Source organism: Protomyctophum bolini (genome assembly GCF_963924005.1).
Source record: "Protomyctophum bolini genome assembly, chromosome: 11".
Classification (NCBI taxonomy): Eukaryota; Metazoa; Chordata; class Actinopteri; order Myctophiformes; family Myctophidae; genus Protomyctophum; species Protomyctophum bolini.
Genome location: NC_137872.1, coordinates 45021815 through 45041719, shown reverse-complemented (window position 1 = coordinate 45041719; position 19905 = coordinate 45021815). Strand labels below are relative to the sequence as shown.

Below are 19905 nucleotides of genomic sequence, written 5' to 3'. Positions count from 1 at the left end.
ATGAGGACAAAATCAGTTGAGCTGTTCCTGAGAGCAATTTCCATTAAAGTACCATATGATATGAAAGCCTGATTGGTTATTTGTGGGGATAGAAAACACATATGGGAGCCCCAAAAACACAAAATAAATTGAAAAAGTTATAGGTCCTTTAATGTACTCGTATATTGTATATTTTTAAATATTATTTTGTTGTAGGTAAGACTATATGGCCTGATTTGAATGAAACAGGTTATCTTATATTCAAATATAAATACATGTCAGAAAACGATTTCTTGCATGACAGGATCTGCTTCAGTAGTTTGGTCTGTGCCGAGTGAAATATTTATGCACAGCGATATTGACCCTTATCCAATTTCACATCAAGCATGCAATTGTTTTGATTGGATCTGTGCGATGCTATCAATTCAATGGCATGAGGATAGTGTCCAAATGTGTATTGCATGTCTTTGTGTGGTCTCTCTCCCTCCCTCACACACGCACACGCATGCACACACTCGCACACACACACACACACACACACACACAAATGATTCCCCGTTCATTTTCCTCATAGACTTCAAAAAGTATTTTTTTAAAGACCTTTTAAGCCTCGTACAAAGCTAACTCGAGTTGTGACAAATCATGACAACAAGCATTTTTTTGGGACCGAAGAAGAATTAGAAAGAAGAAAAATTTAAAAAAAATGTTTTCTGAAATACCTATGCTGCATCAGCAGTGCTCAATATTTCATGTCAATGACCCCGAAAATGATATGAAATTGATATGAAGTTGTATGAAGTCCACAAGATGGTAACATATTTCATCAGGTCACCAATTTCACCATAATTTGCCATGCTGGAGTGACCGAGTGTGAGTGAGCGAGTGTGAGTGAGCGAGTGTGAGTGTGAGAGAGCGAGAGTGGGTGACCGAGTGTGGGTGTGAGAGAGCGAGAGTGGGTGACTGAGTGTGGGTGACCGAGTGTGAGTGAGTGAGCGAGTGTGAGTGAGCGATTGTGAGTGAGCGAGTGTGAGCAAGCGAGTGGCCGAGATTTTGGGGTATTGGAATTTGGCTTTTGGGTTCATCCTGCAATGATGCAATCTTGTGTGTAAAAAATGTACATTTTGGCCAGAGGATGGCGCTAGAGGAAAGGTCACGTGGTCACTCAAATTGTCTTTATTCAGACCGCAGCCATCTTGCCAGCAAGGTGAAATACCTAGGTATACTTCCCATAGACAGCCCATTCATCCAAACAGAAAAGTCCTCTGTAATTATATTAAACAAAGTCAAACTCACCAACGTTGCAGCTTATCCTCTTTCAATCTGCATAGTGTTTGTTTCATAAAAAATCCACCGTGGACATGTTATGAGCTACTTCCTGTCAAGAAATTCCTCCAGCACTTCCATGCAACTCCAAAATCACACGCAAGACATTTCTTGACAGGAGCTCAAATGTCTACGGTGGATTTTTATGAAACAAACACTATGCAGATTGAAAGAGGATAATTCAAGCTTTCCCTACACTGTGTTTAGTTAGCAAGATGGCCACGGCACCAGGAGGGGGTGGGGCTGAGGTGAGCGGGCGGGGTCTATATATGCCCATTAAGACACTTGCCTTAATGTCTGACACCTGACTTGTGTCTGAACACAGCTTTGATGGATGTGTTCTGCCCACCCTCCCCCCCATCAAAAAATGTTTGGTCAAACCACATGGGCTTCCATTGGAAATGCATTAGAGCGGCCATTAAACACACACACACACACACACACACACACACACACACACACACACACACACACACACACAAGACAGGTGTCTTGAATGTGTGAACGCAACCCAGTAAGGGCATATGTCGCACCCGCTCACCTCCGCCCCGCCCCCTCCTGGTACTGCGTCCATATTTGGAAACTAAACACAATACAAACAATTGGAGAGGGGTGGGGCAGAGAAAGGCCCTTGTTGGTGGGTTCATCCTCTCTACTCTGACGGCAGTCCAGTAGTCCACCACCCATGTTAGACTTTGAGATATGTTATGTGCTAGTGTGTGTGTGTGTGTGTGTGTGTGTGTGTGTGTGTGTGTGTGTGTGTGTGTGTGTGTGTGTGTGTGTGTGTGTGTGTGTGTGGGTGGCTGGGTGCCTGCCTGGCTGGGTATGAGCACAAAAACAGCATGGTTGTTTTTCACCTGTGCGCAACCTAACACACACACACACACACACACACACACACACACACACACACACACACACACACACACACACACACAAAACACACACACACACACACACACACACACACACACACACACACACACACACACACACACACACACACACGGTAGGAAAGGCCACGAAAGGACACCAACATCAATCTGTGTGATATTTCTATATCCCTGCAAGAAAGACCCGAATTTATTTCTACTTTTTTCAAACATTTTTCAAAATATATCCAAAAGCTATAAATAGTTTAAATCATTTGTTTTCTGGTTCTTTTTTCACCTAATATAAACGTCATCATTGGCTGCTATTGTTCAGTCTTACAGTGCCATTGGCCAGGATCATATAAATACCCTCCCCCCCCCCCCCCCCCCCCCCCCACAGAGGCAGCAAATCACACAACTTCAAAATATAAAGCAAGGTGCACGGCAAATTGCAATGACAACAGTCGTTTTCAAGACGGGCTCTTTGGAGCCGCGGTGATGGACAGACCAAAATACATCATCATCATCATCATCAATGTCAGTCAGTCAGTCTCCCAGGAACAAAGAGTAGTAATAATAATAATAATAATCAACTACGCAATCGGCCACAAAGAGGGGCGGTGTGACATGAGTGACTCAGCAGCTGTGGGTCATCGTTAGGGGGGGGGGAGCAAGCAGAGCGTGTACTGTAGCCATTATGTAACAGCTGAAGTAGGGGCCCTCCGTCAGCCCTGCTCTGACAAAGACCCTGTGCTGCCTGCTATAGAGCGTCGCAGTCCCGCCCCCTACCAGGGCCCAGGAAATGATTCGCTGTTCATTTTTTCCTCATAGACATTTCAAAAAAGTATTTATTTAAAGACCTTTTTAAGCCTCGTACAAAGCCAACTCGAGTTGTGACAAATCCTGACCAACAAATAATTAGAAAGAAGAAAGAAAACGGCAGGTTATACAACACTTTTGTTTCTTGTTTTTCTTCTTTGTAATTGTTTGGTCAAAAATATTCTGTTTATTGTCATGATTTGGACTCGGTCCCGACGCCGTCCCCCACCCGGGTGAGGGTTCCTTAAAAAAATAACTTTTTGAAATGTCTATGGTGAAAAATGCATTGGGAATTATTTCCTGGGGCCTGCATGGTGTCGTCATGAAAGGTGGGGGGACTGCGACGCTCTATAGAAGTTGGAGGAGAGAGAGAGAGAGAGAGAGAGAGGCACTGGGGGGGAGGGATTAAGGTGCAACACAAGTGAGAAGTGGGAGGTGTAACAAACACTCTGACACGCGCTCAGCAATGATGACTGTAAAATACTCCTTACCTGGAGAGAGAGAGAGAGAGAGAGAGAGAGAGAGAGACTACTGTAACTCTAACCGCACTCTCCATTTTGGTGCGAATGAAAAATGGATGACCTCTTATCTGTAGCTAGGAGCTGGAGCTTCTATATACATGCAGATAGGGTGCCCGTCCAACAGGGACGTGCACACATAGACACATATGGGCTGGATTTTGAAGGTGCGTTTTACCATGTGGTAATACATAAATTGGCCTCGCTCTGCGCACAATCGTATTATGAAAGCCTTATCGTCCCGTGTTGAACGCACACACATATGGAATACGACGTTGCTGAATATTTTAGCATTGTGGGAGTGTCCATATGTTAATTATTTTCGCTTTGCGCAATTTGCTATTAAGCCCCTTGACCTGCGCATAACGATTAGACGTGGGTCTAGGCACCTCATAAACGCAAAAAGAATTTAAAGCACTGTTTGATTTTACACTTGAGCGGCTCTGGGACGCTGCTGGAGTGTTGCCAAGTCTGTTTATTATAAGCGGCTTCTTTTTCTGTAAAGTTGCTTGTAAATATTGGTAGTTGTGGTTGCTTTTCTTGTTTCTAAAGGTTTCTCCTAATGTTGTTTAAACCAGTGATCCTCACACAGCACATTCCCATGTCAAGGATCCCCAGATTAATGCATTTGCCCAACTTAAGGACGGCTAATACAAAAATGTAATTAAAATGTTACTTTTGAAAATAGCAGATCTACCAGCTCACAATGAATCACATTCATTCATTAAAACTATGAACTCTGACTGCAGGCGGATATATAATGATCATTATAACAATGTGCAAGAAAATATTTAAAAAGATGGAAGGACTTTATATTTGTGGACAATCAAAATATGTTTTTTATTTTAATGTGGTGTCATTAAAATTAATCTGGATATAGCAGACTCACTATCTAGAAAATAAAAACATGGCACTTCATTTAAAATAGGTTACAGACCCCTGTTATATGCGCTTATTTTGGGATTATTTTTATAGACCTATTTACTTGTTTCTATGAGACATGGCAACAGCCAGCAAAAGACGCATCCATTCTTTTTGAAAGGTTGAGATTAGAAACGACCATAATTATTTCATTTCTCAACCTTAAAAATAAATAAAAACATCTCCATAATCCTTGAGAGGTTTGCTTTCATACGCTGTATCACACTCGATCCAAGTCTTCTTCAATAAAATGCTACGAGCGAAGACCATACCATCACGGGCATACGCACCACGCATTCAACTCATTACTCATTTCAAATATAATATAATTATAATTTAAATTAAAATATAATTTTACTGGTGTTTCTCAATAGAAACAACTTATTTTGAGGCATAAAGGTGACAGCATGCAGTGCAATAGGAATAATTAACCCAAATGTGACAAAGTCATATGTCATGTCTTCTATGGTGCCAGCCTGAAGAAATGTAATAATAACGATCCCCAAAGTGCGCATTCCGTATGTGACATCAGCTGACTGGTAAAGAAAATAGTACGGACATGTTGATTGGGTAACTCTCAAACACGCCTTAAACACTCCCATGACTAATTCAAGGCCGTTTTGCGCACTCCACGGGGTGTCGAAAGCGCTTCTTAACATGCTTAAAATTGCAATATGACATACCTCACGCCCCCAGCTCATATTACTGTAATAGGTAAAACGCACCTTCAAAATCTAGCCCATAGTGTCGCAGTGCCACACGTTGAGAGCTTGTAGATCTGCTATTTTCGTCCAAAAGCGCCCCTCTTACGGGATGTCAGCCCCCTGCCTCTCTAACACTCTCTACACGTCCTGTTCTGACATCCAGTACTCTATGGCAGGTGCATGGGGGGGGGAGGCTACAGAGGGCTGCCTGAGATCACTACCTAGGGCGGTGGACAGTATAGGTATACAGAGGCTAAACAGTACAACTCAAGGCTCCTGGATGCTTTTCTGCACCGCAATAATGCTTTGACTCCATGATCCCATGCGAAAAGGTCTCACCTCGAATTAGAGCCGACGTAGATCAGACACTAGTGTCTCAACATTAGACTGGGCACCATTTCATTTCGGGTATATGATCGTTGTAACATTGTTTTGTTTGTCGACAGGCAGGAACAATCAAATGGAACTTCCTTTTCCCTCAAACCGATTTTTCCCAATAAAAGCTACAGGCTATACGAGAGCTTTTATTGTTATTCTTCCGACGTAATGATATCATACGCTCCGAAGCGGATCATGTAACCGAAATGAAACAGAGACCAGGCTTTCCTCCGAGGTGGAAAGCCTGGTGAGGCGAGGTTAAAGGTATATTCAGTGATTTCACTTAATTCAAATATCACTTATTTTTTTGTTTTGTTGTGATAATCCTCTCTACTATAGAGTGTGCTGACCATATAAGGAGTTCCTCCCTGTCCCCAGTTAACCCCTGGGGGGGTCAAAAAACCTTAGGTTTCGTTTTTGACTCTCTATCCTGATTGGACGAAGGCTTAGGTCCCACAGCCAAAAATGAAACCTACGGTTTTTTGAGTGAAATCACTGATTCTACCTTTAACATTAGACTGACTCGATTATAGTTGTGTCCTCAATGTGTGCGTGGAGCAATGAATGAGTTGGTATGACTTTGACTTCACAATCACTGGCATAGATGGAGCGGACACTGAAACAGCCTGCACTGTGGACGTCCCAATAACACTCCATGTTATACTTTAGCTATATTGAAAAATAGCAGAGCGCGTAGCGCCGAGTGCCGTGCTACGAGCTTGTATAGGTCTGCTATTTTTGGAAAATCGTGAAAATCAGATGGGGTGGGGGGGGGGGGGGGTCGGCGGCCAATTACATATCATTTTAGGGGGTCCTTGACATGAAATATTGAGCACCCACTGATATAGAATAGATTTCAGAAAACTGTCAGGATTTAGAGGACTTTTTTTGACGTCAGGCCTAAATGGGTTTAATAAGTGTTTTTAAAAGTTCTAAAAAAAAAAGATTTCCCCACCGTCTGCAATAATTCAGCCTATAACCAGGCAGCATTGTATACTGTAGCCGACACTTGCTGCCAGGCTCTGGTGGAGCGTATATAGGCCGATATACTCAACAGGCCGGGGTGAGCCAAACCGCTGTGCCTGCATGCAGAAGGAGGAGGAGGAGGAGGGATAGAAGAAGGGGATATTTCCACTGCATGTGAAACCAGATCCAGGCGAGGGGATGCCATGGCCTAGTAGTAACAGCTGAGTAACGCACAGGCAAACGGCAGACACAACAGCCGACCCCGCATCTGCCATCCCTGATCAGTCAGTCGGTGTGTGTGACTGTGACTGTGTGTGTGTGTGTGTGTGTGTGTGTGTGTGTGTGTGTGTGTGTGTGTGTGTGTGTGTGTGTGTGTGTGTGTGTGTGTGTGTGTGTAGTGCGTGTGCGTGCGTGTGTGTGTGTGTGTGTGTGTGTGTGTGCGTGTGTGTGCGTGTGTGCAGTGGGAGGGAACGACACTGTTGGGGCAGAAGCAGGGCTTGTGTTACGGCCGAAGCTCCGCACTGCAGCCATCGGGCTAGCGTCCGTCCGCGTCAACGCAGGGGAATGTTCCCTCTTTAATCAATGAAAGGGCACTCCACTGTCGACGGTCGCGGTTTGGACGGCGCCTGGACGGCGTCACCCATTCGCCACCGGTTGCTGACGATTAGCAAAACTATACCAGATCTACAAGCTCACAATGTGACAAGAAGTGTATATTTGCACGTCTCTAAATGTTTCGATGAATTGAGCACTCTTGTAAACAAGTGCAATGCTTTGTTGGGTCGTCCACTCACAGTTGACAGTGTTTGTATTGAGTTGTGCTTGAAATGTACTGTACGTATACTTCTGCAAACTGTTAATAAATACTTCCAGTGGCGTGCACAGACGTTATTAGAGGGGCAGGTGCTCAAGTGGAGAAAAAAAAGGTCACCGTGTGCAGCGCGTGGAACCGGCCGGTTGCCTTGATAGTGTGAGATTGATAGATTGATGGGGTCTAAATAATATATTAGAAGCTTTTTCATAAATAATTGATCCATGTCACCATGGTCCACATACTGTACAGTGTACACTGTGCAAAAGAAAGTCTATATCTGTGCACGCCACTGAATACTTCAATCAATCAATCAATCAATCAATCAATCAAATTATGACTTTTAAGCTTGTAGAATTTCGTATTATGCTAAGCCTTAAGGGGGGCGTTGTCAATGACAAAACGAATCAACTCTTTCACGTTAGGCCTTGAAACGTGACGGATACAGAGAGCCTTGGAGGTGCAAAGGGAGTTGTATACGTTCATAAACATGGTGGCACAAAACTGTTCCCGTTCTTTTATGGACCTTCAATAACGTGGTAATACTTAAACCATGAGTTAACACCTTTTGGTGTTTTAAAGCATTATGTTATACTTACGCTATTGAAACAATAGCAGATCTACAAGCTCATAGCACGGCACCGAGTGCCGCGCTACGAGCTTTTAGATCTGCTATTTCTTTTTTTTAATCGTGGCACACATCTTTGAATATATTCTTTCAGAACATAGTAGTACTTTCTTAGCTTACGCATGTTTCATGATAAATGCTTTCATGTGATGTATTCCCATGCTTTTGTTCTTGCTTAATGTAAGTCGCTCTGGATTAAGAGCGTCTGCTAAATGCCTAAATTGTAAATTGTAGAACAAACACTTTTTAACTCAAATCTTAGCTTTGGGGGGGGGGGCGGGCGTCGGCGGCCAATTACATAATTGTTTTTGGGGTCCTTGACATGAACAGCTTTTGAGGTTTTTCAGAAAGCTCATGATTTAGAAGACTTTTGTAGAATCTGTTCACAGGTCTAAATGGGTTAAATTGGTATAGCTTTTAACTGCAGGCCAGGGCACATTGCAGTAATCTATTCACACTTTTCATACAGACCATAATGCATTGCGATTGTGTGTGCGGCAGTTCCGTTTGCACACGGGGAGGGGTCGCGGGAGGTGACGAGGAGGGAAGCCTCTCCCCACGGGGGAGAAGCTTCCCTCCCCTCCCGTCCCATCCCACATTCCCGGCTCAATTCATGACTGAATTAATTGACGGATGATTTCATCCTTCTGAGTCCAGGTTGTAATTAAGCCAGTCAAGCAGCCGTGTCAATTAAGCAGCGTCAGCCGAATGTGGGTGTTCCCGATGATTGTTCTACTTATAAATAAAGAGTTGTATTGTTTAAAAAAAAAGAAGATGAATAAGATAATGTGGGATCACAATCTTAACGAATTGAGAAAGGGTGATATTAGCCTATTGTTGCCAGCTGCTATTGACACTTGGGAGGATGACATGAGAAAGTGGCCTCGTATCACGTACAGCAGCATTTTTGAGTATTTTGTTGCGTCCATGGCTTGTGATGGTCAACCTATGAATAACTTGAAAGTTCCGAGGCTTATCAATATCTGCACAGCAACAAGGTCGGTACAGTGTTCGTGAAAGAACTTGAACACGACCTCATCTACCTAAAAGCAGATGTAGAACCCAGTCAGAGTCTGCATGTAACACACCACAGCGCATGGGTTCTGTCAACAAGGACAGGTGTACTTCAAACAGCAGGTTGTTCCTGCATTGCAGGCCCAGGTCGCTCATGCAGTCATGCTGCTGCAAGTCTGTGGAAGGTAAGTCCTAAACTCAAATACCCTACCCTAAACATACCTACATAAATTCTAACTCCCCTATCACTACGCATTGACGATTAAGACCTGTCCTAAATGTTTTGGATCTCTGGATGTGATTAAAATAATCAAAACGTAATTTAATATTCAACCATTTAGTAGGCCTAGTCTTTTAGTCATTTATTTTTAGAGCATTCGGCGAGGAAGCCATGAGGAAGCACGTGCTGTTTGTTGATATTCTAAGGGCACGTGGCTAATTTGCATCCCATGTTCATGAAATGCGACAAACGCGCGTCCTTCTTCTGTTCGTGGAGATCAAACTAGGCCTATGAAAGGATGTTTTATTTATTGTGTGCTGGCTATTCTCACCTTCTAAATGTAACTATGACTGTACAAATGAAAGCATGGTTCTATTTTTTTTACATAAATTGCAAATGATCTGGTCATGTGGATAAACTTTCTGGACTACACCATGCAGGATTTAAAGCGCGCATATGCATGTTATTTACTGCGTGCAGTGCATTTGGAACGATCCAATTCATATCCTTACGCACGGCGCGCGCCTGCATGGTGTTGCGTAGCACTGTAGGCTGCAGTATCATGATTCATTGATATGAAATTATCAATTGGATATTTCCAAACGCCACTCCATGTACAAACGTGTCCATGCCACACTACAATACAGCTGTGTTAGCGAAGGGGGAGATCTCAGACTCAAACATTTAGGTTAATGGTGATGGTGATTCCAGCATGATTATTTGAAAACGCTTTAGTTAATAACTGATCATTATTTCCATATTGTAGGTGCAGGCAGGCAGTCAGCCAGTCAGGCCTGTACTGATGTCCAGCGGACGTGGAACTCTGGTGTGAAGAGAATCGTGAAATATGAATAAATAAATAAATAATAAATATGACTACCAAATTAATGTGGGTGGGACAGTGGGAGGCGACAGTCTGGCCATGCAAACGTGTAAAGTGTAAACATTGTGACGCTACATCCGTGGTAGCATCCCACCGGATGGGCCGCACACACGACTCTGTCCCCAGTGCGTTGGCAGGGAAAAGTGTGAATATACTCAACAGGTTTCAGGAGAGTGCCGGGTGCAATGCATATCTCTGTTTGCCAAAACCACGCTCACTGTCAAAGCAAACAGAATAATATACATACAAAAAAGTCCAATGATAAAAACCATGGCAACAAGGCAATGTGAGCAGAAAGGACTAATGTGAGATTTATTCGGGGGGGCCACGGTGGCACAGTCGGTATAGTGCTGTTGCCTCACAGCTAGAAGGTCCTGGGTTCGATTCCCACTGGGGACGCCGTGGGCACTGGGGGGCGTGTTCTCCTGTATTCTCATCAGTGCTCATACCCGAGGCGGGGTTGGCTAAAGGGCCTTTCTGTGTGGAGTTTGCATGTTCTCCCCGTGTCCCCTAGGGTAGGTACCCTCACAAAAAACATGCAGTAATCCTGGTCTCTAAACTGCCTCCCCCTGGCCAGCCGGGGTGTCTGATGGAGGGGAAAGGAACCCGTCGGAATAACGTGTTCCTTCCACGCGCTACGTCCGGCCGGGTAAACTCCCACCCTGTCAGGTGAAAAGAAGAAGCTTGGACTCCTCATGCATAGAAGGAAGCATGAGGTCAGTCCGCTGCCCCCCCCCCCCCCCCCAAAGAAAATGGGTTGCAAAAAATGGTGGGATAAAAAGGAAAAGGAAAAGAAAAAGGTGTGTGGTTTATTCACACAAATAAAGTGAATTGAAGGACGAAATGATAAAATAATGTTTATTTGACGGGAAAATAAACCTAATTTTTATATAGTTTTACGGTAACGGTAACCTACTATCCAAACAGGCTGACATGCAGCAACTCTGCTCAAGCCAACACAAAATGAGATTATAATTTGACCTTGGATTGCATACATTATCTGTTATTTGATTATATTTAAACATTCAATACTCGCAGCAACAACAACAACCTATCGGCGAAGGTACACATTCCCAGAAGAAGATATGTGGAAGAAAGGAAGAAGGACTGTGGGAAAATAACAGGGCAGACACACACAGCAGCAGCAGCAGCAGCAGCGATGGGGCAGTGGGCGGTGAGAGAAAGGCAGACGGACAGACGTTTTTTTTTCTTTTTTCTCTGCCATACAAGAATGCTGAGGCTTTCTGACAGCTGGGGCTTATCTAACGATACAAAGGCCTGCCTGTATGGCTCTGCTAGCATAGTGCAGCCTACGGTAGCTTGTAGCACTGCAGTTATCTGGCGGTGACTCCCTCGCGCCAAGAGATATAATAGCAAGCTGCCACGATGAATGAGTTGGTACAACACTACGAGTCACTGGCTGACTTGACTTCACATAGACGGAGCGGTCAGATGGGCAAGGAGCCACAGACAGAGGCTTGCACACAGAGGCCAGATCGGCTTAAATGGTCGTTGAAATTTGAAAACCTTGAATTTATACTTCACATCAAATAAGATATTTTTGAGTGAGTCCGGAGGTACCATTGTGTGACTAAAGGTTTAGAGTAGCAGACTTGTGACTGGAAAGTCACAGGTTCAAAAACTCCCAACCCTCACTGCCTACTATCGAGGTGCCATTGAGCAATATTCTCGCACATTTTATATAGGGTTTGACATCAGGTTACCATTAATATAGAATAAATTGATTCACTACGACCACATGCCTTTGTGATGAAGAGGAGGTGATTGTATTTGGCCTCCTTTTTCATTTGGTATGAAAATTGCAGAATATATGATATGTACCATACAAAACAGGCAGATATTTAGGCTACCGTTTTGTCCAAATCAGGCCCCTCCTCGTCACATTGGAAGGTAAACGGACAGATCCGTCTTGATCACTGGACTATAGAGATACTGTGTACAGATTTGCATGATGTTTGGACTAAATCTGTAGTACTATGAAAACATTTGTTTTGCAAACATTTGCCTCCCCATGGCACTATAACAGCCGATGTGAAACAAATGGTTTTGCTCTGGCCTCCAGGGAGTGCACAGTTTTGCTGTTTATTCCAACGGTGCCGGTGATTAGTTGTTCACAGACAGACAGAAAGACGGACGCACAGTGTCGCACACAGACGGACGGACGGACGGACAGGGGCGAAAACATAGTGGGTTAGTTGTAGGCCTACTTGTAACCGGCTGCGCATGTCGGGAGCAACGGTGTTGTGGAACTAAGTTAGTATGTCTAACAAACGTATGTTATGCACCCCCAGTCCAAACACAGCAAGGAATCTTGGTGAATCCATTTATATATGCATTAATTAACCCCTATCCACTCCCTGGGCACTGTATTAACACTGCTGCTATACTTAGAATGGGTAAATGCAAAGGACACACAAATGTATAGACATAGTGACAAACAACTAATACATTGGTAACTTGATATCATGCCCTATATTCAGAGTTGTAAATATACCGGTAATCACTTTAATTCAATTTCTCCAGCAGCAGGTGCTTCTGCGTGGCCAATGACACACTTTTAACCCGGCTATAAACAGTGGCATTTGATTTAGCAGGAACTATAAGCGTCTACAACACGTCGCAGATACATATTATTTATTTGGTGGGACCATGACATGAAAAGGTTTCAGAAGAACCACTGCTGTAGATTGCGCTGAGAAAGAGCATGCTTGGTCAGCCAAGAATCCCTGAATAAATCAAGGTTATAAAAATAATAATTAGTGCAGTGGCCACAGTGGGGATGAGTATACATCATTGATTGATTGATTGATTGATTGATTGATTGATTGAAATATTTATTAACAGTTTGCAGAATTACAGTACATTTCAAGCACAAACTCAATACAAAGACTGTTAACTGTGAGTGGAAGCATTACACTTGTTTGCAACAGGGTCCACATTGTTCAATTCATCAAGTCACTACCTCGGGAGCAGTATGGGTTAGCGCCCCTGCCTGCATCCTCCGTGAGGAGGAAGCCCAAACACCTTCGAAAAACCTTCGAATAGTCATTTTACAATTGGTTGCATGCTGAAAATAGTGTAAAAACGACGGCATCAAGGCCAGCCAAAATGCATTTTAGTCGACCACATCAACTGTAGATTTAGTCGACTAAAATCTTATGATATTTAGTCGAGTGAAACTATAGACTAACACTAAAACATTCCGGGTGACTAAAATGTGACTGAAAAGCAAAAATCTAAATTTCCTGCCAAAAACAACACTGATGATGACATGGCTTGGAATCCTTGGATGGGCTAAGAAGCTGAACTGACCATGTAGGTGAGTGTGAACAATGTGAATGATAGTGGATTTCTTCCTCTGGTGCTGGCAGAGCACCACAGACACATGTTTTCACTTTTTATGTCCAGAAGAGAGAGAGAGAGAGAGTAATGAGAAAAGGAAAGGGGAGAAAAAAACCATAACATGACACCACAATATGAGAGTGGAAAATGAGAAACTTTGAGGCCAACATCCATTGTGCTAAAGATGGAAATTAAGTATTTTTCTCCTAACCTTAAATTGTTTCTCAAATGTTCAATTTGCTGTTAGACTCCCTTTGACTCAGTGTTTGACAATTTTGTCAACAAATAAAAACTAGACTATGTTAGGAAGGGACTAGTGGACAAGAGATCCAGTATAAGTCATTTTACACTTGGTTGCATGCTGAAAATAGCAGATCTACAAGCTCACAATGCGTCACACTATGACGAGTTGTGAGCTTATAGATCTGCTATTTTGAGCATGTCATTTACGACAGAATCAAGGCCCACATAAATACATTTTAGTCGACTAACTCAGCCATAGATTTAGTCGACTAAAGTCTTATGATATTTAGTCGACTAAAACTAGACTAACACTAAGACGGTCCTGGTGACTAAAATGTGACTAAAACTAAAGGAAAACTATTCAAAAGACTATGACTAAAACTAAAATCTAAAATTGCTGTAAAAAAACAACACTGCTTAGTTTGACTGAAATGACCTGGGCCAAGAAAGGATGCATCTTTACAGCCAATATAGTGATCTTCCATCATCGTCTTTGTCTTTATATGGAAGATAAATCAAAAGTGACACAATTCTGCCAGCATCCCCTGGCTGCAGCACAGTCTCTCAGGTGGTGATAACCGACCCACATTCTATTCGTGGAATGCATGTCTCTAAATGGGTCAAGATCACAAGTAGGACGAAGCTAAGGAGCCCCATCCTGTAGTCAAATAGGATCATAACGCAGATCATAACAGCAAAAGCGTCGACCATAAACCCAAGCCACAACTCACAGTCCAAATCTGCATCAGAATCAGTGTTGATTTAGTCTAAAACTGAGACAAAAAAATGTTTGTCGACTACCTTTTTTCCACTGAGGAAAACTAAATGAAAACTAAGACTAAATATATTGACAATTTCGTCAACAAATAAAAAGGGGACTAGTGGACAAGAGATCCAGTATAAGTCATTTTACACTTGTTTGCATGCTGAAAATAGCAGATTTTACACTTGCTGAATATATGCTCACAACGTGACCCGTTGTGAGCTTGTAGATCGGCTATATTCAGCAAGTGTAAAATCAGCCATTATGACGGCATCAAGGGCCCCCAAAATACACTTCAGTTGAGTAAAGCACCAACACATTCCAGGTGACCAAAATGTGACTAAAACTAAGTGAAAACTATTCAAGAGACTAAGACTAAAACTAAAATAGAAATGTGCTGCCAAAAACAACACCGATCAGAATGTCCACAATAGGTTAACGAAACTCCTAGCTTTGTCTGGGATTTTAGACAAAAGGTGACAAAGTGTTTCACTCTCTCTGAAGCCCAACACACACCGGCTCCGTCCGACGTGGCACGACGCGTTGCCGTGCGGCGCCGCCTGGAAAATAGAACTGGTTCTATCGGCGCCAGGCGAGGCGCCAGGCGAGGCGCCAGCGAGCGGCGGTCGCAGACGGTGTGTGATGGGCTTAACACAGCTCGGGTCCAAAACATGTTCAGGTTTACACACAGACACACAGACACAGACACACACACACACAGTCACACACACACACACACACACACACACATGCAGACAGAGGAACCCCCGTGGAGATGCGAGAGGCCCCCAGAGTTCGTTCCAGGCATCCATCTCTGGGATCAAAAACAAGGCCTGCCGGCAGGCAGGAGGTGATTGGAGCAGGACAAGCAAACTGGAGCTGGCAGTGTTTATGGAAGAGGCCTGCAGCCTGGCTGAGGTGAGAGGGATGGACTCCATGAGGCTGAGGTGAGAGGGATGGACTCCATGAGGCTGAGGTGAGAGGGACGGACGCCATATGAGGCTGAGGTGAGAGGGACGCCATGAGGCACTGCATGGGCAAGTGAGCAGTGTTGATTTTGTCGACTAAAACTAAGACGGGAAATGTTTCGTCCACTACCTTTTTTCCACTGACGAAAACTAAATGGGAACTAAATGAAAACTAATCTATGATGACTAAATAGACTAAATACTGTATATTATATAATGAATAAAAACTCAAAAAAAGCCACCAGGAGGCCACAACCTGACCTGCCCTGGTGGAGACCTGTGCCGATTGGCACTTTATCTAGTTCTAGTTTATTTTGCTAGCTTTAGTTATAATAATTATTTCTTCTTCTGTTTTCTACATGAATAAAAACTAGACTAAAATGTTAGGAAGGGACTACAGTGGACAAGACATCCAGTATAAGTAATTTTACACTTGGTGGCATGCTGAAAATAGCCGATTTGCTGAAAGTACACTTGCTGAAAATAGCCAATCTACAAGTTCAGAACGCGTCGTGCTGTGACGCGTCGTGAACTTGTAGATCAGTCGTTACGACGGCATCAAGTCCCGCTAAAATAAAAATAAATTGTCGACAAAAAAACAACTGTAGATTTAGTCGACTGAAATCGCATGACATTTAGTCGACTAAGACTAGACGAACACTAAGGCATTCCAGGTGACTAAAATGTGACTAAAACTATATGAAAACTATTCAAAAGACTATGACTAAAACTAAAATAAAATTGTGCTGCCAAAAACAACACTGGGCATAGAGAGAGGACCCAGTGGAGGTTGAATGTCTGCTAATGGTTTCAAGACTGTGAGTGAGCTGAGCTGTCACTCACTCAGTGTGTTTCAGAGTCACTCAGCGTTCATTCACATACATACCAACATCACAGCTTTTTCCTCCCTAACATGAGGGTCGCCACAGGTCAACCACAAGGTCACATTTGATGTTAAGACTAAGAAGATCAAGTTGGAACACACAGAGATTCAAATAGGGTGCATGTTGCATCCCAAAACGCAGTTTATAGTTAAGGGACGCAACACAACAACGACCTCTGCATCCACGGGATGCACTACTACTGTACTGTTTTTCATTCTAGTTTATTTTGCTAGCTTTAGTTATAATAACCATTTCTTCTTCTGTTTTCTACATGAATATAACCACATTATAACCATATAAAATTAAATGGGAGTTAAATGCTGCAATTTGTATAAAATGGCAAAATATGACTCCTAACGTCGTTAAAGTGGGAGTCATAAAATGTCCCTGGGACTCGAGATACAGTTAAAATCAGGCCCGTCTGAACGGAGTGGTACTGTACTGTACTGTACTGTACTGGACTGGACTGGACTGGACTGGACTGGACACGGACACGCTATGTCCGTGCTTGGACGGACGTATACGTTCACATAGGGACACACATCGCTGTCTATACGAGTGGCTAGCACCACTCAAAAACTACCAAGGTTTTGATATTGCATCTATATTGTCTGTATTTTGTCTAAAAATTGCAACTCGCTATACTACCTTACCGTTTTTATGCGGGGGGATATCCAATTATAATATTCTTTTAACAATGACAGCCTTGCTGATTTAAATTTGTATGTATTACACAGGAGTGTATGTCAGCCTTTAAGGCATGGATATCAAACAACTTCAGCGCATGTCGGGAGCGACGGTGTTGTCGAACTAATTCCTATTGGACTGTTAGCATGTCTAACAAATGTATATGCACCACCCTTGACAGACATCAAATCAGTAACCTTTACATGTTTCTTCCTTATTCATCCATGCCTTCGTCAACTCACGCTTGGGACTATTGCAATTCACTGTTCGTCTGCCTCAGTAAAACAACCATGGACCGCCTCTAACTAATTGGAAATGCTGCTGCCAGATTGTTAACCATGCCGAGCAGAAGGTGTCCTGGCCTCTTTGCACCGGCTTCCTGCTAATAGCAAGGTCCTGGTGCTCACTAATAGTCGAGCTCTGCATAGTCAGGCCCCAGAATACTTAACTGCCATGTTATGTGCCCAGCAGGGCCTTAACGTCTGCTATGTTAGAAGTTCCCCATACACTAAAACTAAAAACAAAAGGTGACAAAGCCTTTCAGGCTGCATACAGCTCCCAAACTTTGGCACGCTCTTCCACATGGGTCTTGAGAGCTGCAGCCTCTGTGGACATTTTTAAGAACAACGTCGTCCTTAACACGACTATTTGAACAAGCGTTTGCAGATGTTACACGATTGTATTTCAATGCTTTGTGTTGTTGTCCTGCTTGAGATTAACTGTACAACCATCCTGTACAGCCATGTACATGTTTCCCTTTGTTTTTTCATAGAGGTGTATATGTATGTGTCTTTAAATGTTCTGATTAATTGAAATGGAGGACCAGGATGAAAACAAGTTTTTTTTAATATTTTGAATTCTTAGTCCCATCCTGAGTGGATGAGTTTTGCTATTATAGGTACCCTATAGCAGGGGTTTTCAAAGTTTTTTTGGCTGGGGACCCCCGTAATCACTCCCCACATCATCATCATCATTTTTCGACTGCGGTCGAGATCGTGGATTTCACAATATTACGCCAGACTTCCCGGTCCTTCATTGCCGTCCCCAGCTCCTGCTTACTGATGCATGTGTCCCTACTAACGATGACATCAGGGAACGACAGTTTTCTACCTCTGGTCTGCTTTGAGGCAGGACTCCAGAGAAGAAGGGAAGATATAACCTCATTGTCAGCTCTGTAGCAGTGGCCGGCAAACTGTGTTCTTCTGGATCAGACTAGTGACTCCCCACTCCCCACACCCATTACAAACTGAGGCCCCATTTCCACCGGTTGGTTCCCAATGAGAACCGGTTCAGTTCTTTTTGGTTTTTAGTCCATGAGCCAGAGCTCCAAAATTGAAACGGTAATTATGAATTGGGTGGGCAAAACCATACCTATATTAGATTATTATCACCATGACATTTCCCCAATTGAGTACTTACACGAAGACAATGATTTATTGTATTACAATTAAAAAAAAAAATTATATGCAAATGAGGCATTATGTAGGAAGATATGCAAAATAGTCGAAAATATGATAAAGCTACTACTGTGGAAGGGTTATCATGTATTAATTTACTTGTATTGATCCTATAAACAATTTAATATAGGGTATAGTTTTCCCACCAATTTTGGAGCTCTGGCTCATGGACTAAAAACCAAAAAGAACTGAACCGGTTCCCACTGGGAACCAACGGTGGAAAAGGGGTCTGACTGCAAAAATAACCTTAATAATAGAGAAAATATATCATAAATGAATACTGAAACCAAATATAATCAATAAGGACAGTTTATGCATGTACTATGTAAACTCTTCATTTCCATTTTCCAGCCATTCAGTTGCAAAAGAAAACAAAATATATATATTTTTTAATAATTTGAGGATGTGACCCATGGGCTAAGAACCCCTGCCTTATAGCAGTGGTTCAGAAAGTGGGGTCCGGGGACCCCCAGGGGTCCTTGAGGCAGTTCCGGGGGTCCCCAGCTAAATGATAGTTTGTAACCAAATGGACCCTTATGTAACTCTGAGAGTCTGTAACTCTGTGTACAAATGGAACAATTTTTAACATTGATTTTACAATATAAATTGGGGGTCCCAGATATATAAATGCCATTAAATGGGGGGTCTGTTGTAGACTAATATGCATCCTGATTGGCTAAGATTGGCTTCCAAAGCTCACACGATTGGTCCGTTTCGAAAAAAATCCACAAATCACAAACACAGTGTGCAATTTCCGTGAAATTATACACGCACATTTCCACTAGGCCGAGGACGACATGCCACAATTCTTTCCCCCAAATCAGCCTCACGGTGGCGCTATAACAGGCCAATTCCTGTTTTTAGCTATAACTGCATCGATCTGTATACAACTTATGTATGCGCACTCCCTAGAGGCCATGGGAAAACATTGTCCCCGCATCCCTCCTCATCTGCCGGTTATAGCGCCACCATGAGGTCGATTTCTGTAAAACACATTGCTTATGTTAGTCGCACAGATTTAATCCAAATCTCACACAAATCGGTCCACATGATCTCTGTAGTCATGTGATCAAGACGAGTCTGTTGGATTTCTCAGATTCTACACTGATTGGCTTACACACTATCTCTATAGTCATGTGTTCAAGACAGATCTGTCCGATATATCATTTTCCATCCTAATTGGCTAACATTGGCTTTCAACGTTTGCAGGATTGGCCCGTTTTGAACAAAAAACCTCAAATCATCCAATTGCCATCCAAGGCAAGAAGAAAATGGCACCCTTGTGACCCATGTGACTATGCGACTATGTTTAGAGTACCAGTAGGGGCAAAAGTGGCACTGTTGTGCCAGAAACAGAGAGAGAGAGAGAGATAGTGTTGCACTGTTGCCTGATAATTACAGAGAGAGAGAGAGGCAGGGGGAGAGGGGAGTTGCACCACTCAGTTCACACGGGTGTGATTCTTTTTTAAAGTTTTCTACTGTGTGTGTGTGTGTGTGTGTGTGT

General features: G+C 43.0%; 1 protein-coding gene across 2 annotated transcripts in view; it reads right to left on the bottom strand.

The window, feature by feature from the left end:
• LOC308324606 (myosin-10-like) overlaps window positions 1-19905 on the bottom strand; it is a 158440-nt gene that overhangs the window by 136216 nt on the left and 2319 nt on the right. The window lies entirely within an intron of this gene.